We start from the raw sequence: 25,672 nt of genomic DNA, 5'->3' as shown, positions 1-25,672 counted from the left end.
ATATTCATGCAAAAATGACTTATATTCCAAAAACTATAACATATAGAAAGTTGACATCTTCGACAAAAGCTCCTATTTTAATAAGATCTAAAATGTTGTCCAATACACTACATCGCTATCTTGACTTTAAACAAAATTAGGATAAGTTGTATTTTTTTCAAAGAAAATATAAAAAAGTTGGTGTTAGAAAAACTTTTTCTCTGTAAAAGTGCCCATCTTCCGATGTATGGACGACTTGTTGGAAATTTTAAGGGCTATTCATGAATATATTTTTGGGAATTTAAAAAAAGATACGTTTTTGAGAAAAATGGATTTAAATTTTCAAAATAACTTTTTTTCCAGTAAAAATTTAAAATTTAAACAATTTCCTACATTTCATCCTCTGACATGAATTTTGTAGGTATCATAGTTGTTGCCGAACCCACTGTGCCGTTATCACCGGTTACCAAGTGAGTCCCGGTCACGCCCTTCACAAATGAAAGTTTAATGTTTATTGGAGATGAAGAAAATGATGAAAATAAACAATAGTTGGATTGAGTGAATTGAAGTTATAGAAAATTGAAATTAAAAGAAAGTTATAGTTTGAAGAAAGTAGAAAGTTTGTGAAAGTTTATTAACTAAAGAATTGAAGCAGATAAGGAAGAAATAAGTATAGACCGGAGGAATTAGGGAAAGAGACAGAAGAAAACCAAATGTAAGAATTACTTTATAGGAAGAATTGTTCATTAATCTAATAATTAATAAATTTTAGCTTAAAGCTGTGTTCATACAACGTCGCTAAAAAGAGGTTTTGGACTCGACATCCTCCCGAAATTCTTTATTTCTTTTCTTTAAACCATCTGACTCACACTTGGTCTTAATGATTTTCTTAAAACTAAACGACACTACTAAATCAAAATACAATGGTCCAACAAAATAAAATTCGTCCGACAACAAAAGTTTTTATGTTATACTTTCGTTTTTACGAGCATTTTCGCAAACCTCTGCAAATTCGCCGATTCAGCCCGGTATATGTTCTTTTCGCCGGTACTGAAAGGGTCAAGAACACAATGGAACGTCAAACGGCTTCAACCCCTTAGCGTATTATTTAATACGTTACACATCAAGTTATTTCACTACCCTGCTGAGCGTTCTAGTTATGCCCTATGTTATGCAAGTACACCACGGGCGATATCAGACAATGAGTCTTCAGAATCCGAAGACCTTCATTCAAAGGAAGAGAAAATTAAACTTAAAAAAGTAATTATAGGAATTATTATATGAGATTTTAATTGCATGCTTTACCAGGAAGATTCTCATGGTAGAATGAAAAATATCTGCAATGGCCTGAAAACTATAGTTTCATCTCTAAGCCTCTTCAATGTTGAAAAAAAGATAAAAGGAAATAACACCCAATTTTACGTAACGTTTCAAAGTCACGTCTGGATAGGATTTATTACTCATCTACTTCTATCGAAATGGTAACGCACATTAAACCGAAACTTTTCCGGATCGCCACAGTGTATGTTTAGCAAACAGAAAAAAAAGAGCAAGAATTTTTCAACATCCTTGGCCGCGACTATTGGAAAATAAACTTTTTATGTTAAAGCGTGTTAAGACCAAATAATGAAGTAAGAAATGCAAACCTAGACCGATTAACATGCTGCATTCGGATTATAAGTTGTTCACTAAAATATTAGGTTAAGGAAAAAGTAATCCATTATTTTGCGTGAAATTCAAAACGGCTTACAATACAAAACATTCTAATGATAGCTCCATAATGCCTGTCTCATAGAAGTATTGGTTCTTATTGGCGAAGAAATCTAGCAATCGATTTTTACAATCTCCACTTCTTTTATCCCATCTGTTTATTTTTATTATTAGGCTCAAGGGGGTCTCCGTAGCCGCATTGGTTGCGCGTTCGCTTAGTAAGCGATCGATCGTGAGTTCAAAACTCAGGACCCTCATTGACCATCTTTGTGTTGTTACAAAATAACTACGTCCACGCAACAATCATCAGCGATGGAGAGCGATCCACGGTCGAAATAAGATCGATTCATCCATTCAACTGCTCTGCTCTGCAAGACACATCGGGCTGCTGTTGTATAAATAACTCAACAATGATCAATCAACTGTCTCCGCTGTCCGGTCTAACTGGACAATGGAAGAACAGATAGAAAACTCTTTCGCCTAAATGGCTACTGTGGAAATGTGTACCATATGCAATGGTATAGAAGGGAGTACTCTAACGCCGAAAAATGGCAACTGTGTGATGTGCTTATTATAAATATGATAAACATGTGACATGTACACGATAAAAAATTCGGCTCTGTTACAGCTAAAATGCTAATGAGATAAATAAATAAAAATATGCTCATCTAGCAATTCAGCTGTAACAGAGCCGAATTTATCGTGTACATTTTTCTGCATGACATTTAGGCGTAAGAGTTTTCCTATCTCATCGATACACATCTTTATCTATTACACATTAGCCGTTTCGGCGTTAGAGTATTCCTATTCTATCGATACACAACACATGTCGCATTTTTCGGCGTAAGAATATTCCTATTGTTCGAATGTTCACAGTTGGACACAGCGGGACCGTTGCTTTCATTGTTGTGTTTATAAATAGCACCAATTACCGATGCAGCAGATCGATCGTATGTGGAGTGAGAGGCTGGGATCACCATCACATGATGATCGATGCGTGGACGTAGTAGCTAGAATAACACACAAAGATGGTCAGTTGAGGGCCCTGAGTTATAGGCTCATGATTGTTCGCTTAGTAGCGGACACGCAACCAATTAGGCTACGAAGACTACAATCTCCTCTTGATCCCAACTTCTTATCACTCCGGAAGTTTTGCTATGCGAGAAAAAGATGGTAATCGCTTGGTGCGAGGTCCGAACTATATGGTAGATGCATTAAAATATCCCAATGAGGCCCTCGGAGTTGTGTGGCCCAGTGTTGTCCTGATGGAACACAACGCTTCTTCTGTTGACCAATTTTGGACGTGTCTGGTCAATCACTAACTTTAAACGGTACATTTGTTGACAGAAGAGATCTAAATTTAATGTATTGCAATAAAACATTTTTAAGAAAATATTTTACGCGTATTTTACTGTTACAGTATCGGCACCATAAACACCATTCATAATTTCAGCCGCCTGGCTTGCATTTTCGCCTTTATAAAAGAAACGGTGTAAAATGTGCAGAATTTTCTATTTTTTGACCGCCATTGTTCAAAATTTTATTCAATGGTTTCTTTACTTTATTGTTTGCCATTGAAAGCTCAGTTCACCAAGGTTGTTCAATGAGTATGACGCTATTTGTTCTTTATATTGAACCTCTCGTTAGAATGATGAAAGAAAATGTGTCAGTTTGTCTCATTGACAATAACTTTGTTAACGTTATTCCATATACAGATGACATAAACATTTTAATTTTAAATAATCTTCAATTTATACCGTACTGAGAATTGTAGTGTATCTTAATATTTATTCAAAAATAAAACTAAAGGGTCTGGGTAAGGAAGTAAAAATCATCAGTTCAATGAAAAATGTTGTATAGGGAAGCAAATAAGATATTTTGACTATTTTTTGAACCCCTATGTGGATCACCATAAGATCTACGGTGGAAACCGTACTTCTCAATTATTTGCACGCCATTCTTAATACCTTCGAGAAAAAATACTGAAAGTGCATCGCACCAAAAAAAATTTTATCAAAAATTTTAGTACTAAAAAAGTACTTTTTAGATCATCATGTGAAATGATGATCTTTTTTTTTGGATTTAGAGAGTCAGTACTACTCTAATTCATATTTAAATGTGTTCCTACGTCTTTCCTAGATAACAGTTCGGCTGAAAAGTTTATAAGGTAACACAGTAAAACTACTTTTTTTTTTGCAAAATTCAATTTTATTATTCAACATAATTTTCTTCGAGGGCGATACAGCGATTATAGCGATCTTGCAACTTTTCTTTACCATTTTAATACTACTCTTTCGGTTTTTCCTCAAAATAAGCCTCAGTTTCGGTAATCACTTCATTATCGGTCTTGAATTTCTTGCCAGCGTGTATTCTCTTCAGGTCTGCGAACAGAAAATAGTCGCTGGAGGCCAGATCTGGAGAGTACGGTGGATGTGGAAGCATTTCGAAGCCCAATTCATGCAGTTTTACAATCAATACACGAAATTCGGATTTTTCCATTTTTTTTCACAATAACAAAAGTTTCTTCACCCTCAATGATAAGTCACGAACCAATCGGCTGATTGCTGTCAAACTTTGACACGTATTCATTGAAGAATGGTGCTTTGTGATAGTCAAGTAGATTTTTGCAAGAAGCGCCATTTAAACGTAAACCTTAGGAACTTTTCAGCCGGACTATTATGTGCGATTTTGTTCAGAATTTTCACAGTGTTGCGCGGTACATAAAATATATTTCCAAGTTAAGTTTTTTTTTTAAGAATGTTGATTGAGACTACTGGTTTAATTTATATTTGAATATGTTCGCATGGGTTTTTTTTTTGATATTTGTGATTTTTTTCAGGAAATCGTGCAACGAAAATAGAGTGGGAGGCGATCTGGCGTAGTGGTAACATCCATGCCTCTCACGCTAAAGGTCACGAGTTCAATTCTCACTCCCGACATTCTTCCAAAAAGGAAGTAAAAAGTGACGAACCAGCCAAATGAGTTGAAAGTCACTATAATACAGATAAAAAAAAAAGAACGAAAATAGCTAGAACATTTTTAATCATTAATCATTAATCTTTTTTAATTTTTATTGTCTCTATTTTTTTCTAATTCTTTTTATTTCTCAAAAATCTTCGATCGTATCATATTTGTGTATTCGTAAAATGAGCCCAAACTAGCCTTATGGAAAATATTGTATAGGGTATCAAATATAAAAAATAAAAATTTTCTAAATCCCTTCATGGCTCACTGTAAGAGCTATCATTTAGTAAGAATTAATAAGAGCTTCTTTTTTTCACGCCATTCTCAATAGCTGGGAAATGGAAATATAAAAGAAAAATACTCAAAGTGCATCTTACTATGATATACCACGACATGAATACTGAAAAACACGTACGAACACATTTCAGATCAGTAATGTGTCTCAAAACTTAATGGAAAATATCCAAAATCTCGAATTAGCAAAAAATTGTACCGCATAACGCTCCGAAATTCTGTCAAAATATCACATATCAAAAACAATTACCCGAATAGATACCCAAATGTAACATTTACCCGAATGCGACAAATACTCGATTACAACATTTACCCGAATAAAAAACAGGAAGTGGGTTATATCTATGGTATAACCGCAAGGGTGACGTAGGACTATCGTTGATTTAGAGATCATTTGTTTGAAGTTGAATCTGAATTCATTCTGAATGAATGAATATTTGGAGAACTTCGAAAACGAGAGCGTTACGTTGGAGCCACAAGGTTTTATGCATCCAATAATGGATACGGAAATATCCTACTGATGGGGAAGAATAATCTTCAGAAGCTATCCTGTTAATTGCGATTGATTGAAAAATCACAAAACCAAATGTATTTGGTCACAGTGTTTCATGGATAGAAAACATTAAAATAAACTCTTTCACATGAATGTAATTTTAAATTCCCAAAGGAACTGGCAGATTATTTTCAGTAACGATTAGATATTTCCACATTTTCCTCGATACTGGAAGCCCACCAGTGGTTAATGCCAACTCGATAACCACCTGTTAATAGCACTTGATTGAAACATATTTGGTCACAGTGTAACATGGATAGAAAACATTCAATTAAACTCTTTCACATGAATATATTTTGAAAATTCCCAGAGGAACTGGCAGATTATTTTCCAGCAATGATTAGATCTTTCCGGAACTTTCCCGATGCTGAATGGCATCCTAACGGAAAGAGTTCTGCGCGTGTATGTGTCGATCCTTTGCCGTCCACCTCCTCCAGCACGTTAGGCAACGATGTTGTCTTGTCGATGTCCTCACGAAAAATGAATGTGTCTCACCACCAGAATATCGCTTAAGTATGCTTTTTGTGTGTGATTGAATCGAGAGAAGGTGTGGTTTACGATGGCAATTTGGAAGGCAAACTAGAGGGGAATGAACTCTCTGAGCTCGGAACTTTCGGCGACTGAGCAATAATCGATTGCGGGCGCATACAATATTGGATACGGAAATATCCTACTGATGGGGAAGAATAATCTTCTGAAGCTATCCTGTTAATTGCGATTGATTGAAAAACCACAAAACCAAATGTATTTGGTCACAGTGTTTCATGGATAGAAAACATTAAAATAAACTCTTTCACATGAATGTAATTTTAAATTCCCAAAGGAACTGACAGATTATTTTCAGTAACGATTAGATATTTCCACATTTTCCTCGATACTGGAAGCCCACCAGTGGTTAATGCCAACTCGATAACCACCTGTTAATAGCACTTGATTGAAACATATTTGGTCACAGTGTAACATGGATAGAAAACATTCAATTAAACTCTTTCACATGAATATATTTTGAAAATTCCCAGAGGAACTGGCAGATTATTTTCCAGCAACGATTAGAACTCTTCCGGAACTTTCCCGATGCTGAATGGCATCCTAACGGAAAGCGTTCTGCGCGTGTATGTGTCGATCCTTCGCCGTCCACCTCCTCCAGCACGTTAGGCAACGATGTTGTCTTGTCGATGTTCTCACGAAAAATGAATGTGTCTCACCACCAGAATATCGCTTAAGTATGCTTTTTGTGTGTGATTGAATCGAGAGAAGGTGTGGTTTACGATGGCAATTTGGAAGGCAAACTAGAGGGGAATGAACTCTCTGAGCTCGGAACTTTCGGCGACTGAGCAATAATCGATTGCGGGCGCATACAATATTGGATACGGAAATATCCTACTGATGGGGAAGAATAATCTTCTGAAGCTATCCTGTTAATTGCGATTGATTGAAAAACCACAAAACCAAATGTATTTGGTCACAGTGTTACATGGATAGAAAACATTCAATTAAACTCTTTCACATGAATATATTTTGAAAATTCCCAAAGGAACTGGCAGATTATTTTCAGTAACGATTAGATATTTCCACATTTTCCTCGATACTGGAAGCCCACCAGTGGTTAATGCCAACTCGATAACCACCTGTTAATAGCACTTGATTGAAACATATTTGGTCACAGTGTAACATGGATAGAAAACATTCAATTAAACTCTTTCACATGAATATATTTTGAAAATTCCCAAAGGAACTGGCAGATTATTTTCCAGCAATGATTAGATCTTTCCGGAACTTTCTCGATGCTGAATGGCATCCTAACGGAAAGAGTTCTGCGCGTGTATGTGTCGATCCTTCGCCGTCCACCTCCTCCAGCACGTTAGGCAACGATGTTGTCTTGTCGATGTTCTCACGAAAAATGAATGTGTCTCACCACCAGAATATCGCTTAAGTATGCTTTTTGTGTGTGATTGAATCGAGAGAAGGTGTGGTTTACGATGGCAATTTGGAAGGCAAACTAGAGGGGAATGAACTCTCTGAGCTTGGAACTTTCGGCGACTGAGCAATAATCGATTGCGGGCGCATACAATATTGGATACGGAAATATCCTACTGATGGGGAAGAATAATCTTCTGAAGCTATCCTGTTAATTGCGATTGATTGAAAAACCACAAAACCAAATGTATTTGGTCACAGTGTTACATGGATAGAAAACATTCAATTAAACTCTTTCACATGAATATATTTTGAAAATTCCCAAAGGAACTGGCAGATTATTTTCAGTAACGATTAGATATTTCCACATTTTCCTCGATACTGGAAGCCCACCAGTGGTTAATGCCAACTCGATAACCACCTGTTAATAGCACTTGATTGAAACATATTTGGTCACAGTGTAACATGGATAGAAAACATTCAATTAAACTCTTTCACATGAATATATTTTGAAAATTCCCAAAGGAACTGCCAGATTATTTTCCAGCAATGATTAGATCTTTCCGGAACTTTCTCGATGCTGAATGGCATCCTAACGGAAAGAGTTCTGCGCGTGTATGTGTCGATCCTTCGCCGTCCACCTCCTCCAGCACGTTAGGCAACGATGTTGTCTTGTCGATGTTCTCACGAAAAATGAATGTGTCTCACCACCAGAATATCGCTTAAGTATGCTTTTTGTGTGTGATTGAATCGAGAGAAGGTGTGGTTTACGATGGCAATTTGGAAGGCAAACTAGAGGGGAATGAACTCTCTGAGCTTGGAACTTTCGGCGACTGAGCAATAATCGATTGCGGGCGCATACAATATTGGATACGGAAATATCCTACTGATGGGGAAGAATAATCTTCTGAAGCTATCCTGTTAATTGCGATTGATTGAAGAACCACAAAACCAAATGTATTTGGTCACAGTGTTACATGGATAGAAAACATTCAATTAAACTCTTTCACATGAATATATTTTGAAAATTCCCACAGGAACTGGCAGATTATTTTCAGTAACGATTAGATATTTCCACATTTTCCTCGATACTGGAAGCCCACCAGTGGTTAATGCCAACTCGATAACCACCTGTTAATAGCACTTGATTGAAACATATTTGGTCACAGTGTTACATGGATAGAAAACATTCAATTAAACTCTTTCACATGAATATATTTTGAAAATTCCCAAAGGAACTGGCAGATTATTTTCAGTAACGATTAGATATTTCCACATTTTCCTCGATACTGGAAGCCCACCAGTGGTTAATGCCAAATCGATAACCACCTGTTAATAGCCGCGCGTGTATGTGTGTGTAGCGATGTCTTCCCAGGGAACCGTTTGTGGCATCACTCTCCTCCTGATAGTTTCCCTTCTGGCCTAGGGTGCACAAACAGGCTCTTGGTGACACCGTTCATCCGCGCTTTCATGAAAAATAAAGAGCTTCACCGCAACAGCGACAACATGCTCCAATCGCTGTTCAATTAGAACTGAGTGGATTTCCGAGCGCCGCTCGCTTATATACCGATTGGTGATTTCAATAGCCTGTTTTGAAAGCAATTTTAAGACTATTGAAACAAGTTTTTGGATCAAAAAGTAACAAGTATATAACGCGTAGACATTTTATCTTTCGAATGAAGTGTTTATCATACCATTTCGTTCAGTTGTTTAGGAGCTATTAACGCTCAAAATCTCGGTCTCCGGCGTAACGCTTTCGTTTTCGAAACTTTGATTTTACACCCCGGTATAGAAATGAAAGACGTAGTCCTACGTCAAAAAAGGAAAAATTTCGACAAATCAGGTTATGAGTTTTGCCGAGTCTCCTGATAATAAATAAGCTTAAATCAGTACAACATGAGAGAGCAACAAAAATACGCAGTGAAATAAAAAATTGTAATTAAAAAATTTGAAAACGATGCGATACACCTAACTGATTCATTTTTAGAATTTAGTTTAAGCACAATTAATATGTCTTCTTCTTTCCTTTCCGTATTGCTCTTCAAGACTAAGAAATAATTTAAAAATGAACACGAGCTTTGGAGTATTTTTCGAAAATTTAGCAGGTAATTTTAACATGATCTAACCATTCGGGTAGTTGTCACATTCGGATATTTGTTACCTTCGGGTGATTGGAATTCGGGTAAATGTCTTTCGAGTAAATGTGACGCAATCATCAAAAACACGTACATTTAAATGAAAATTATGGTTTAGTGGATCTAAAAATAAAAATAAATCCAAAATTTCGAAATACCAAAAAAATACTTCAATTTCAAAAATTTTATTCTTAATACAATTTTTTATAATTTGAACTTTTGTGAAATATTTCATTTGTGATAAAATTTCTCAAATCGATGTATCACAGTTTCCCACAATATTTACCTGTGGCATAGATCGGAATCACATATAATCGCCACTTACTTACAAGGGTATTTAGAAAAGGGTAAATCATGTACACATAACCCTACCATTTACCGATTTTGTGCTATGCACATTGTTGCTGCGGTATTCATCCTCCATAAATGCTGGGACTACACAGATACGAGATTCCGTATAATCAATTATCCGCCGAGTGTTAATTCCAATCGTTGAATACCTGAATCTGGAAACGCGATCTCTCTCTCTCTCTCTCGTTCCACGGTTCCATCAATCTCGGTCCGCTATTCGTCATTCGCATTGTGGACCAATGCAATGACTTGTGATTCCAATTCTCGAACCTATTTGCTCGAACAACTCAATAAAAAGCAATTAATATGAGTTCCACAGGTTTGCAGCCGGGCCTCCGCACAAAAGCAGCGCTCCCGCGGAATAAAACATGAGCTGCAGCAGAGCTGCATCCCGAGCTGCATCTCCGGAGATCACACAGCCGGAATGCTGTCAGCTATTTCTTCGTTTTTGGTAATTGCCCCCGCTGTTTGAGTGTTTGGACTCGGCGCGGCCACCGGTCGGTGCCGGTGGTAATGAGCTTGATGACGCTACCGGGTGCACCCGGATTCAGCGATCGGATCCTGCGTTCTTTTATGGTGTCGATTAGCAGCAAACAACTCAGCAACGAAAAATGGAGGGGCGAAAAAAATCGCTGCTCCCGAACGGGACATCTTTGGGCCCTTCCTCGAACAGTCGAGGACCACTTTTTTTGAGCGCTTTGCTCATCATTCCCCGCTGCCTGTCTCCAAATTAGGGTTTGACTCATTCGAAGCTGCTGCACGGAGCCTACCGCCAAGGTATTTAATTTAATTAAACAGGAAAACGAGTAAATAAAAATATAATTTAATAACTGCGAGAAAGATGTTCCATTTTTTTGTTGTTGCTTCCTTCCCACCGCAACAAGATAACCAAAATGTGGCGATATCATGCAGCGTGATTGCCCTTTAGGGCAATTACAATGGGAAAAAAACATTCATAAGCACCGGTCCGCGTGTAATTTTTAACAGTGGAACGCCAGAGCTTCCAGATACGGACGAGGCGGGCGGATGGCCGAGTGGAGGGCGGAAATTAGTGACCAATCGACAGAAGAATGCCGATTTCGGTCATAAATGTAACTTTTTTTTTGTTGTTCCTGGCGATTCATTGCCGTGCACGAGTTTCGATGTGGCCGTTTTCGGAAGCTGCACCGGTGGGGAAAACAAACAATGCGAACGATAGATAGCATCCTGCAGGAAACCACCGCGGACGAGCGAATGGTAGTTCCATAATAAGTGAATGGATTCAACTGCAGGTGGAATGTGGTACAGCAATAATTAAGTAATTTGGAGGTAACTGCAAAACAACGTTGGGTCCTGTAGTTTTATTTGTTTCCCGAGATATTACTCCAATATGATGTGATAAATATGCGAAAGGGAAGGGATTGTGTCAGCAGTTGATGTCTGGAACAAAATGTTATTGCGAAGACAGGCCAGCGATGAGACTGTTCCACATCTCAATTACAAGTCTTATTGTGTGGTGTGTGCGCCGGGAGTGCACAATCCGATGCTGAAACCATGAATGGAAGGGCCGATTTGCAAAGTTGACCCGTATTTTTTTTTATTTTTCACTAGGGTATCCATTTCCATTCTAGGGCGGTCCCAAAAATCCAATTTTTCGCATTTTTGCCAAAAATTATTTTTTTCAGAAATTCATAACTTTTTAATTACTGGACCGATTCATATGATCGTCATACAGGGAAAGTTAGATACAACGTACCCTCGATATAACGTACATTTTCCCTCGATATAACGTACCCATTTCCAAATTGTAAAGAAATTTATTTTTTTAAATATTGTTTTCTTAACACTCCTATACTCGCGCATTGGTCTGTCAGACCGAGAAATCAATAATTCGTTCATTTCTCAGAAAATATCAACACTACGACTTTGCGATTCTCTCTACCTTCGTTATTCGTCGATCGTCATCGTTTAGCGTATCGCATGTGTTGGTACAAATGGAACGTGTGTCACGTTTTTAACACTTTCGGTCTGATACACCGACGCGAGTAACTTTTTCGGACAAGTGCCTTTTTTCATATTCTAGAATATTGTTGAATGAAATGTATAAATTAATGTTAGTGGCGTGGAATATTTATAGAATATAATGCATAAGATCATTACCGGACTTTTTTTTTTTGATTTCAGTTCCTTTTGTAAATGGATTGAACGGATCCATATATTACCTATTCCTCGATATATTCGTCGTTAGATTCATACGTTCAAAAGCAAAATATAAACGCAGTTATTGGCGACGATATGTCAATGGTTTGTCAAGGGAAACATCTATGAGTACCCTGTGGAACACAGCCAGGTGTTTGCGAAACAAAAACCATACAAACGAAAACCAAGAGTATTCAGACCGATGGATTCTTGATTTTGCCAAAAAAGTATGTCCAGATTTTGTCCCTGCAGAAGACATATCTCATAATACATCGTCTTCCAATAGTAATAACGAGACATTGTTTTCTATGACTGAATTCTCACTTGCACTTCTGAAGAACCTTCCAAACGTCGCTAAGAAACGTTCATTAAGGTTATTTAATAAGTTTATTGAGCAAAATATTGTCCCTATCGAGTGGAAACAAGTGAGAGTAATAGCCATTCGAAAACCGAATAAGCCAGCTTCCCATCATAACTCATACAGACCAATAGCCATCTTCCGTTGATTTCGATCTTTCTATGAAGGACGAAACTCGAGACATTTCAGATCAACTTCGATCATCGTTAATCCCTAATATTTTCGCTTCAAAATATAACCATATCAATTCTTCAAGAATGTTTTTCACTGATGGTTCAAGAATCAACGGATCCACTGGTTTTGGTATCTTTAATGAACATTACACTAGCTTTCATAAACTTGAAGACCCTTGTTCAGTGTATGTTGCCGAACTGGCTGCAATATATCATGCAATTAAGATCATTGAGTCCTTACTACCTGATCACTATTTTATTTTCACGGATAGTCTTAGCAGTATACAAGCCATTCAATCCTTGAAACAACCGACGAAAGCATCATATTTTCTTATCTAAATTAGGAATGCATTGAATTCTCTTGTTGATAAAAGTATTCGAACCACTTTCATTTGGATTCCTTCCCATTGCTCTATTCCTGGTAATGAGAAAGCGGATACACTCGCAAAGATGGGTAGTATGCAGGGCACAGTTTTTGAAAGACAAATAGCGTATCGGGAATTCTTCTCCATTTCCCGACAGCAGTCACTTACCAGTTGGCAAAACCAATGGAACAGAGATGACCTTGGGAGATGGCTATACTCTATTATCCCCAAAGTTTCAACGAAGGCCTGGTTTAAAGGGTTAGATCTTGACAGAAATTTTATTAGAACTATGTCCAGATTGATGTCCAATCATTCCGCGCTAAATGCGCATCTCTTCCGCATAGGTCTTGCTACTAACAATTTATGCAATTGTGGTCAAGGATATCATGACATCGAGCACGTTGTTTGGTCATGTAATGAATTTTGCAATGAAAGAATTAAACTGGTTGCCGATTTAGAGGCTCAAGGAGTACACTCACGCATGACAGTTCGCAATATCTTAGCTACTCGCGACCCTAATTTTCTGTTCCCCATATATGTCTTCCTAAGAAGCGCTAATGTTATTATTTAGGTCACATCTCCTACTACCACTGTCCATTCTCCCTTCCTTTCCTATTACACAAGCAGAACTTAGTACCCGTTGAGATAAGATCATTACAGGAGCTATTAACATAACAAGGAGGCACTCACTACCAAAGGATACCGTTGCTACATCAACTGGCGATGTAGTTGTTACGACCCACCACAGGCACTGTTCAAGACAAGGATAATAACGACGAGGCAACGAAGAAATAAATTATATTTTTTTTATATATTGCACTGTAGTTTTAGCTAATTAGACATAAGTTAATAATTATGTAGTTATCTTCTTCTTGAATGGCGTTAACGTTCCCTGTGGAACTTTTGCCGTCTCAACGTATGCATTAACTAGTGTCATTTATTAATACTTAGTTGAGATTTCTTAAGCCAAATAACACGCCTTGAATGTATTCCGAGGGGCAAGCTCTTGAATACGCGTGACCACAGTGCAAGTCGAAGGAAATTTCTTTGACGAAAAATCCTCCGGCCAGAACGGGAATCGAACCCGAACACCCGGCATGACAATGTGAGACGCTAACCACTCGGCCACGGGTGCACTCTAAGTTATAATATATTCAAATAATTTTAAAATGTATTGCTTGATGGTGGCTCTTTATCCACTTGAGCCTAATTAAATCAATAAAGGAAAAAAAAGCAAAATATAAATGTTTGACTTTCGTATAGTTATTCGCTAAATATAATGGACATACATAAACACACTTGTGAGAAAATTTCACTTGTGGAAGAACTGTAAACAGTTAACTATAAACTACTCGGTGGCTTGTGGTAATTTTTAACAATTACAGTGTTGGGGATATTTTTTTATAATGGACAATATCGACAAGAAAACAAGAAAAAGAAAAGGAAGTTACTAGAAATCCTTTTATATCATCTTTGTATGTCCCATCTAAAAAAAGGTATATTAGTTCTCAGTTTACCAAGAATACAGAGACAAAGAATATTAGACATATGCAAACTTTATATTCCAGAACCTTTATCATCTGGTAATTATCTAGAAGGTCGTTATACATTCTTCTCTTAGATAAAAGACCCGAAAATCATGCAACAACTGCATGAAATGTGCAAATATGTTTGTTTTGAGCATGTAGTTATGCAATGTTCGGATTCTTACTCCAATGAAACCACAATCGATTAATACGTTTTTATAACTCTTTATACTTCCATGAATTACATTCAGTTGCTTACTTTTAATTAATAACAGTGAAAAATTCGAATTTCGTTATTTGTGTTGGAGTATCAAAAATTACTCTGTTTTGAGGAGGCTGAATTAGATGACTATTAAAATATAATAAAGACGAAGAAAACATACTTTTTGAAGTTTTTTAATTCAATCAAACCATCTTCTTCAAATAAAAGCCTGAAAAATACACAATGGCAACATTACAGAGAAGTTCAATTTTCGGTCTGTGACACCGTGCGCGAGTATACGTGTTACGATTTTGCACGCGAGCACAAGAGGGTTAAAGAACAATTAATTATCTATATTGTGGTGCTAAAACATGTTTTGTAGCTTTGATCAATCCCGAAATACAGCTGGTTTTGTGATTCCGGATTCAAAATGTACCAAGCTTTAACCAACAGTACGAAGGGAAATATCATGAGAAAGGCTAGCTTCGTCTTTCAATTGAATTTATTCATTAACTTTACTTAAACAGCAACACAATAATTTATTATAGGCTACGTTTGTGAGTTCTTTGTTATGCTTCGATATAACGTACAATTCGATACAACGTACAATTTTGAATGTGAAAAGTACGGTATATCGAAGTTACCCTGTATTCTATTAAAGCCAATAAGCTGGTCTTTTTCAAAAAATACTACAGTTGCAGAAAATTTGAATTCTGTTTTCGTTATTATTGATTGTATTTGTTTTTTATAGTTTTCATGGTCTCGGAACCAAAGGCGCTATATTTTTTTATATTTTTTTCTGGAAAGCTCAGGATTTTCCACATAACATATCTCGAAACCAGGGAGGCGTTTTTCTTCGTTTTCGTGTTATGATTTTTCGAAGTTAACCGATGGTCCAAAAAATCATTTTTCCCTTTTGTCTTAAAAATGCCTTTTTTCAAAAAATTATTACTTTTGAACTACTGGACCGATTCAGATGATCGACATATCAAATTAAAGCATACTAGCCAACCTTAATAACACACTTCCCAATGAAATGGATTATAGTCGCATACTTCCAGTCTAGTCGCATGGAAATATTGAACGAAGACTGGAAACATGTTAACTTTGAAAAATCATAACTTAAAAACGAAAGATAACACCTCTCAGGTATTCGAATATGTTATGTAAAACAACCTCGGCTTTCTGGAAAAAAATATAAAAAAACATGGCACCCTTGGTCCCGAAACGATGTAAGCTATATAAAACCAAATATAATCAATAATTACGAAAACAGAATTCATTTTTTTTAGAATAGAATATTTTTTCAAACAAGACTCATTGGCTTTAATTTGATATGTCGATCATCCTAATCGGTCTAGTAGGTCAAAAGTTATGATTTTTTGTAGTGGAAAAAATGGGAAAAAATAATTTTATTGACCATCGGTTAACTTTGAAAAATCATATCTCAAAAACGAAAAACACGCCTCCCTGGTTTCAAGATATGTTATGCGAAAAACCCTCAGCTTTCCAGAAATTTTTTTTAAAAAATAGCGCCTTTGGTCCCGAGACCATGAAGACTATGAAAATCAAATACAATCAACAATAACGGAAAACAGAATTCAAATTTTCTGCAACTGTATGTATTTTTCCAAAAAAGACCAGTTGATTGGATTTAATTTGAAATGTCGATCTTCTGAATCGGTCCAGTGGTTCGAACATTATGAATTTAAAAAAATTATAGGAGGCTTTGTTCAAGACACGACCGCATTGTTGACGTAGAACTACGCTGTAGTTTAATTCAAGTCACTTGTTTATAACTGCGCATATTATTTTATAATGCTACGAAAATTTTTAAATAACCATTCTACCAGTTTTGTCGCCCTGATATGCAACACCAAACAATCGTCAATCATAGCATAAAAAATTAGGCGATTGTTGCATCGTTGCAGGGCCAATGCACACGGGAGCAGATACAAATGGGCCTTCAGCGTAGCGAAGATGCACTATTTTTACGTACGGGTTATGAAACACGCACGTACGCACACAAATATCCATATATCGATGGCTTGAAGCAACTAAATGTACACACTTATCTCCGTTTTGCGCTCTTCTCAACAGAAGCCCGTCATCTGTTAATATTGCCAGTGTAGATTAGCTCAGCTGCCATCCTTTGTGAAGAGAGTTTTCCCACCGTCATGCGAAACCAAAACACTGACAAAATTCCAATACACTTGTTTTCTTGGAGAGCTGACGATAGCCTAGCTTGATGATTCCACACACAATTGTGTAGCTCATGCAATTGCGTCAGTATGATGCAATGATTGCAATGCCAGAGACATCAGCGAGTGAGTAAGTTGATCGCGTTCATAGCTCAATCCGAAACGAAGAAATGTGATGTCGCAAAACAAGGAAGAACAAGGATATTCATTGCTTTGAATACAGACCGAGGCTGAAAGTTTGCCTTCCTTCCTTGCTTGAGACTTCTTCAGTTCATTCGTCTCTAACCTTCAAAAAGATCCTTGGAAAACTTTACTTTATCCATCATATTACTGATCCACCCCCATTGCCTTGAGAAAGGCATTCGATCCCTCGCCATCCAGCTCGCCCAAAAACCATGTTGTTCAGTAGATTTTCTCACGAAGAATGAAAGTTTTCCTCAGCGAGATCCACTGTTTATACTCGAGGCAAATATTCCCTTTTCGTTCTTATTCTTTTCCTTTGTTCACGGAGACTTTACATCTTACGATTTCCCCTTCGTTGCTCGTCGTTAAGTTGCTCGTTATTGACAGCTCTGTTCGAGAAAGCACACAAATGGACAGAACAAATGTATGAGGAAATGGGAATGGTTCCAATTTTCATCAATTTAAACCATATACAGACTATGGGATTGTAATGTATAGCATATCAAACAAATCTTAGGGAATTTCCGATTCGTTTGGTATGTAAATCGCCAAAATCCGTTCGCAGCAAAAATAGTTATAAAAGTTAACTTTATTTCATAAAAACGTGACCTGTTTTCTGATTTGGCACCCTTAATGTAAGACGTAGTTCTACGTAAAAAAAAGTCATTTTGGCAAAAATTCGGAAAAATGGATTTTTCGGACCACCCTAAAATGGAAATGGGCACCCTAATGAAAAATTTAAAAAATACGGGTTCAATATTTTGCGATAAAGAACAAAACTACCACTTTTCGTGGAAATCTGAGAACCACTATATCGGTTTGGCATGGAATATGTATGTATATTAGGGTGGCAGCGAAAAAGGTATTGTCAAATTCAAAAAACCGACCATGTACATTTTGTTAATTGGCCCAAAAAATGATGTGTGCAAAGTTTCAGCTCGATCGGACATGATTAGGGGTTTTGATCCTCGAACATCTTCCAAGGGGGGAGTAAGGGAAATTTAGAAAATCGAAATTTTTTTGGATGCCTAATGTCTTAAAATTACATTACTCGTCGAGATTTCCAGTTATCTCGAAAAAATTTTTTTGTCAAAAAATGTTTTTTTTGGCACTTGGTCGTTTTTCCGTCTGAAAAATTGAATTTCGAAAAAATTGATTTTTTTTTGAGATAACTGTAAATATCGACGTGCCATGCAATTTTAAGACATTTGGCATGAATTTTTTTTTTTAAAAACCCCGATTTCCGCTGATTTTTCGGTTTTAAAAAAAACTCAAATTTTAACGTCTGCGACACCAGTAAATGAAATCCGAATGAGCTATTTTGTATAGGGTATATAATTGTGCAAATCAATATTTCGTAGCAAGTTCCGAATGAAAAAAAAACGAGATAACTATTTCTATTGGCACCATAAACCATACTTTTCGTTTCGCATGCCGTAAAAAAACTAAGTCCCAGAGTGCCGATTTTTGACAAAAAAAATTTTCGATATGACACTAGATCTCGACGTTTCATGGAATTTTAAGACTATTGGCATCAACATTTTTTTTCGAAAATTCCAATTTTCCTTTACTCCCCCCTTGGGTGATTTTTCGATTTTCAAAAAACTTAAACTTTGACCGCTTTGCGCCACTCTCCCTTAAGTCCGATTGAGCTGAAATTTGGCATAGGGTGTTTTTTCGAGGTGATGGCATTCTTCTTATTTTTCTTCTTTTCCTTATCACTCGCTTAGTGAGCGGATGCGCTATCGCTTGACTGCGAAGACTAAATCAACAAAAAGAAATCATCGCAAACCAGTTCCATTGAATACTATGACAAGTGCCTGTGGGGAGCCTATGAAGATTCAACAATGTGTTAATAGATGTGCAACCTTGCTTTTTTCAGTATTCCTGACTTTGAGGTGACATTTATGAATCAAAGTAACCATTTATAGAAACTCTATATTAACCTTTCCAAACACGTCTGACGACTCTCGTAACATGGGAAGAAGCATTGTTTTGGTGAAAAATAAGTTTATCGTTTCTTTCACTGTTCACTAAGATGGTTTCCAGACAAATGTGCGTGAAACTTGAGTTCAAAACACATAAGTTAAAAAAATAATAATTGAATCATTTTCCATTAAAATTGATTCGATATGACAATCCATATTTTTTTTCAATTTTAGAATGAGACACAGATGGACAATTTTGCAGAATATTATAAGGTCATTGTTGTTTGCATGGTGTAATTTTGCATTCGGGTAATGTTTGTACAACATGTAAACTTTTTTGTTCTCGGAATCGTATAGAAATTGTGAGCAGTCTAAGAAGAGCTATCGTAATTTTTGGATTAGGATGTATCAAATATTCAAAAAGGGGGTCTTCGTAGCCACTTGGTTACGCGTTCGCTTACTAAGCGATCGATCGTGAGTTCAAACTCAGGGCCCTCAATTGACCATTTTTGTGTTGTTATAGAATAACTACGTCCACGTAACCATCATCAGCTATGGAGATCGATCCACGGTGGAACAAAGATCGATTCATCCATACAACTGCTCTGCTCTGCAAGAAACATCAGGCTGCTGTTCTTTAAATAACCCAACAATGATCAATATCAACTGTCTCCGCTGTCCGGTCTGCTGAACAATGGAAGAACAGATAGAATACCCTTACGCCTAAATGGCTACTACAGTGTACTTTATAATAATGTAATGGAACAGAAAACCTAACGCCTAAATGGCTACTACTTCTACTGTGTAATTTACAATTTATAGAAACATAAACATATGTACATGTACACGATAAAAAAAAACCCGACTCTGTTACAGATAAAATGCTAATGAGCCTGATAAATAAATAAATGGGATAAAAAAAGTACAGAAATAAATACCGTTGTAAATAAGTCGTGTTCACGAAGAAATTTAGAAAATTAAATAATAATGGCGAAGTGTGTCCTCAGAGAATTGAACAGTAACTTAAAACTTCAATATGAACAACATGAAGCTTCGTTGAGAGCTACAGAATAGTTAAATGCCTAAATTTAATTAAAAATCATATTCCAAAAGGGTAACATCTTGTGGGGTAAGACGGACAGTGAAGGGTTAGTGATGGAAAGAACTTTTTCCCTTTTTCTTTGTTTGTTTCGGTTGTTGAACCGACAAACATTGAGAGAAAAATTTAAAATAGTCCACCTGCGAGTGATAAATATTGCCTATCAGTTTTCGTCTCACCATAGAAGACTATAGTGTGAACCATTTAACCGATTTATGCGGAAAAAAACAGTTTATTGATCTACAAAAAAAAACAGTATTTATGTTGGAAAACGAAAGCTACCACTCATACAATCATTTTTTTTAACCTATCCGTGTCACCCCTTTTATCTAAATCAAAATCTTGATTGTTTTGGCCAGAGTCAGTCATTACTGTGGAATAATCAACAATGACTATTTCATTGCTTGGAGATCATTGAGAAATATTGATAAAGCAGGAAAAAAAAATTCAAAAACGATGTGAACAATTTGATCTATTTCTATTCAGTGCTTCAACTATTTAAAAAAGGGGTTTTTTTTTTTGGAAAGTAATCAACCATAATTTCCTATCAAATGACTTCATCTTGGCTGAAATTAGCGTGGTTGTTCTCGCCAATCACACAATCACTCATTCCATTGCCAGCCTAATGATACCCACCGATGTTCAACTTCCAATCCGACGCAGAGCGCATTTATAATTTTTATTCAATTATAGAAACATGACAAACGAATGCTTTATTTATTTATTTAAAATGTAATTAAGCGATGTAATTGCCGCGATAAGATTGCTTCAATCTAGACCCTATCTGTCCTGCACATCTGTTCTCGATCGTCCCGGAAAGCCACATCCAGTCAGACTCGGTAGATATATCTCAATCGCCGGCCTACGGACAGGTCGAGCCGTCGAGAGTCTCTAGAGTTCCCCACTCGAGTTGTTCGAAACTATCCATCTGTCGGTCCATCCCGAGCGTAACCGGCGCAAGACCTGTAAACTCACAGCTTGTATCACTCGGTTTGCATTTGCATTTTACACTACATAATGTTTGCCAAGCATTCATCACTCTCCCCTCCCCCCTCGCCTTCATCCATCCAGCAGTCCAGCAATCATCTGATCCTGAAGTAATGTTGCTTTTGTAGTTTTTGTAGCAATCGATCGAGTTATGCCCGAGCGGAGCAGAAGAAAATAATTTACATTCTTCTCTTATTACATTTTCATTAATTATGTTCGCTTTAATTACCGCTTCGATGCGCTTTGCACTCGCTGGCATCTACACCGTGTTCAATCTATCGATCCCTGCCCGGGGTAGAGATAATTATCGGAACCGTTTGCAATGCCCAGGGACCAGGCAGAAACAACTTCTAACTGATTGCCGGAAAAAGTGTGGCCGACATCAGAGTCACTTTGGCCCATAGTCCCTAACCGATGGACGGAAACATGAGCACACAGCAATCGATAAGATTACGATCACTCCGTTCCCTCGCCTCCCTCCGGGACGGCTCTCCTGCAGCCATTACGCTGTCGCTTAAAAGTGTCAATAATTGATTCGGAATTAAGATCTCAAATTAATTAGTTACGTACCTTGTTACCAGCGATGTTTGTTAATCCGGATGTGATTGCTGACGCACAGAACGTGGAACACAACTGAAATAGGGAAAGCGAGATGGAGAAAAAACAAACGGACATTAATATTAATGAGCAACCAACGGATGGGCCAAAGGCACTATTTAGAAACGAAATGCTCTTGAACAGCAAATAAAAAAATCAACAATTCATCAATGCAAATCGGCTTCAGCAGAACTTCTATAGCTAACAAGTCCGAACGCCACGTTCCGCACGCACCGATTATCATACAACAATATTTCCACTTTCCGCTTTTCGTGAAAATTTTCGCCGTTTGTATGGAAACAGTCGTAAAAAAAACGCTTGTTTAGCTGGAGCTTGTAAAGCTCGCTACTAATTACCGCATTCGTTTGCAAACCGTCTAATGTGTCGGCAGATCGGCAGATAGCGAAAATCTAACAAACCTCCCAACAAAACACCTGATGCCATGAGAATCCAAGAGCGCAATATTGCAATCGTTAATTAGAACCCATGGTGATGTTCGCGGGTTGACCGTGCTAATTACGCTGGGGGTCTTCCCCGCGGTCACTCCAGTTATAATCACACTTTTATGGGTGTGAAAGTTAAAAATAACTGATTCAATGCCTCAAATTAGCTTTATCACTAGTTTATGGCCGCAGATTAAGTTCTCCAAAATACCCCTAATGTGGATAATGCAATCAACGAGTTTGTATCGCTTCAGAAGCACCAGATCGACCCCGCGCAGGAATTCAATTATCGTAGCTGATCTATTTGTCGGCGCTAACTGGGTCTACGCGCGTCGTAAAATTCGTCTCCTGATTAGAGTGGATTCCTCACGCGGAATAAATGAATTATTTTATCATTCCGGCAGCTTTGAACTGCCCAAATAGCGCAGTTTCGCCGGTGTGCCTCCAGCTGCAACGGAAGGCACTGAACTAAATGAATTGTTGGACAAATTGGAACTGGAACGGGGGCCGGGGAAGTGTTAGGATGAATCCGATGACCATTTAATGAGGAAATGGCTTTTTAATGTGAATGTATTATTCATTGTATATATATATTTTTTGGCCAATGCAAACAGGAATGTGCTCGGAGAGCTGACCCAATATTATTGGATTATTTGTGATCTTTCGAAGAATGAACATTATAACCTCACCGTTGTTGAAGAAACCCTGTTCAAATATTTTCAAAACGCAAATTCGAATCAACTTAAAAAATAAATTGTATTAAACGACAATGTTTGTTCATTGATACATCAGTTCTGGAGATCATTCTAGAACAAACATCGAAAATAAATAACATAATAAAATAAATCATTCTCTCGATCACACCATGAGAATGTTGCGGAACGATGCGGTCTTTATTATCCCATATGCTTATAGAAATACATCGGCGTGTGTACGTAATATTATTTGCATAATTTTTATTTGTATTTAGCTGTGATTTCTGTGACGAAAAAGTGTAGAGCTCGATAATACGCATGTAAATTAGTGCAAGTGAGAAGAAATTAATTCGACGGTAAAACTCGATGGTGTGAACTGCAATCGAATCCGAAGCGCTCACGGGGACCACGAGGACTGACCTCAATTTTGGTGTGCACGGTAAATAAGATATAATAAATGACACACTTGAATTTATTGAAACTAGCAATAATAATATAAATTCCAAAATTATGAGCAGTCCTGATACTTGATGGCAGCATTTCTCTATAAAAATTTAACATATGTAACGTACTTTAAAAAAAAATCAACTTTTTTTCGAAATAGTTTTCAATGTACAGCGTGACAAATATATTTTGTCACAAACCAAACTTCAATATTATCAAGGAAGTAGTAGAAAAAGAAATACAGTTTTCAGTATTTTATTGAGTTATATACGAGTATGTTCATTTTCTATAGTCGGTTTTTAGGAATTACTCCACCTCTTACTGACCGTGCAAGTCTAAGTCGTCTGACGAAGTCATCAAACGCTGCGCGCACATGGTCCATCGCTATATCATCCCATGTTTTAGAGATAACTTTCTTAAATTGAAATAAGCTTCTTATTTTGTAGTCATCAAGTATTGAAGGCATGTACGACTAAGCAAAATAATCCAATTGGTTTAGGTCGAAAGAAATTTTATGGCACCATTGCTGTATGGGACGGATCACCATCTTGTTGAAAGCAATAATGTTTTTTTTTTATCAATTCGTTTATTTTTACAGGCTCAGTTACTTAAGTTTAAAGGAGCCGAATTCTTAAATATAATTTTGAAACTATATATATAAACAATTTTCTTACATCTATGGTTAGTAAGGTGGAAAACCGATTACTCGCGGTGTACTCGAGTTTAGGAGGGTGACATATTTTTAGGAGAAGGATGGGATATAAGGAAATTGTAACAATGTTGATGAACACTCATTTCATAAATCTATTCGTATATCTATAGTGTATTTACATTTCAACTTATTCTACTATTTATAGCAAGGGGAATTACCCGCAAAGGAAGGAAAGGAGGGTATAAGGATGTAGGGACAATCACACACGAAGATCTATAGCTTTAAGGAAAACATATATATGGGACATGTAATCAAGGTCTAACCGAGCCAATACATCTCTCACCGGCACATTGGGCTGTCTTCCTCGGGCCCGAAGGGAGTTTTCTAAATTCGATCTGGCGACCAGATACACCTCGCACGACCAAACAATGTGCTCGATGTCGTGATAACCTTGGCCACAAACGCAGAGATTGCTGCTGGCAAGATTGAAACGAAAGAGTAGTGCATCTAACGAACAGTGATTGGACATGAGTCGGGAGAAGGTGCGAATAAAGTCTCGACTCAAGTCTAGACTTTTGAACCACGGTTTGAGGCTAACCTTAGGGATAATCGAGTGAAACCTCCGGCCCAATTCATCTTCATTCCACTTGCGTTGCCAGTTAGCGATGGTATTTTTGCGGACTAAAGAATAAAATTCATTGAAGGCGATTTGACGCTGATAAATATCGCCTTCAATCGCACCCACCTTTGCTAATGAGTCAGCCCTCTCATTACCCGGAATGGAGCAATGTGAAGGGACCCAGACAAAGGTAATGACATAACAGCGTCTGGATAAAGCACTCAAAATTTCTCGTATTCTCTCAAGGAAGTACGGCGAGTGCTTTTCCGGCCCCACTGAACGGATAGCTTCGACAGAGCTAAGACTATCCGTTACAATGTAATAGTGTTCAACAGGTCGTGAGGCGACGCTGTCCAGCGCCCAATGAATTGCTGCCAATTCAGCAATATACACTGAGCAAGGATTCTGAAGACTGTGTGAGGTGCTAAAAAATTCGTTGAACACTCCAAATCCTGTGGACTCGTTTATAGTGGACCCATCAGTAAAGTACATATTATCACAATTGATACCCCCATACTTTTCATCGAAGATCGTTGGAGCGATCCTCGATCGTTGGTAATCTGAATATCCATGGATATCTTGCTTCATGGACAGATCAAAATGCACAGAGGAATTGATGTAGTCAGGGAAACAAACACGGTTGGGAATATACGAAGAAGGATCAACCTGCATGGAGATGAATTCATGATATGAACTCATGAATCCGGAGTGAAAATTTAGCTCGATCAGCTGCTAAAGCAATAATGTTCATCCCCGAATAACTCTCTTGAGCGAGGAAATGCGTTTTGCTTCAAAACTGTGTCGATGTAACACGCTGTATTGATTTTCATACCTTTATCAATAAAAATAAGAGGAAATTTTCCTCAAACCATGTATGATGATTGATTTTGATACCGTGACTCCTTCTGTTCATGGGCTGGTACATCCTCAATAATTGCACTCCATACACGATCATTTTGACGATTGAAAGGCTGCTCCAAAACTAAAAACTATTCATCAAAAAAAAAATTCCATCATATGTGCGCCGACGCGCGACAAATCTCGTGATCTTCGATATCTCTTTCGTTTTGCAGCTTCCCAAACACCATGAACCAAACGTTTTTTGTATGCTTTGAGTCG

At 37.3% G+C, this 25,672-nt stretch overlaps 1 protein-coding gene across 3 annotated transcripts in view; it reads right to left on the bottom strand.

Moving 5' to 3' along the window:
- LOC129776734 (homeobox protein aristaless) overlaps window positions 1-25,672 on the bottom strand; it is a 292,574-nt gene that overhangs the window by 160,706 nt on the left and 106,196 nt on the right. For all 3 annotated transcript variants that reach the window (XM_055782554.1, XM_055782553.1, XM_055782555.1), the window contains one exon: window positions 21,674-21,736. The gene's annotated coding sequence lies outside the window, so the exon portion shown is untranslated. The remainder of the gene's footprint in view (window positions 1-21,673; window positions 21,737-25,672) is intronic.

This window comes from Toxorhynchites rutilus, chromosome 3 (genome assembly GCF_029784135.1).
Source record: "Toxorhynchites rutilus septentrionalis strain SRP chromosome 3, ASM2978413v1, whole genome shotgun sequence".
Classification (NCBI taxonomy): domain Eukaryota; kingdom Metazoa; phylum Arthropoda; class Insecta; order Diptera; family Culicidae; genus Toxorhynchites; species Toxorhynchites rutilus.
This window is presented reverse-complemented; position numbering and strand designations above follow the sequence as displayed.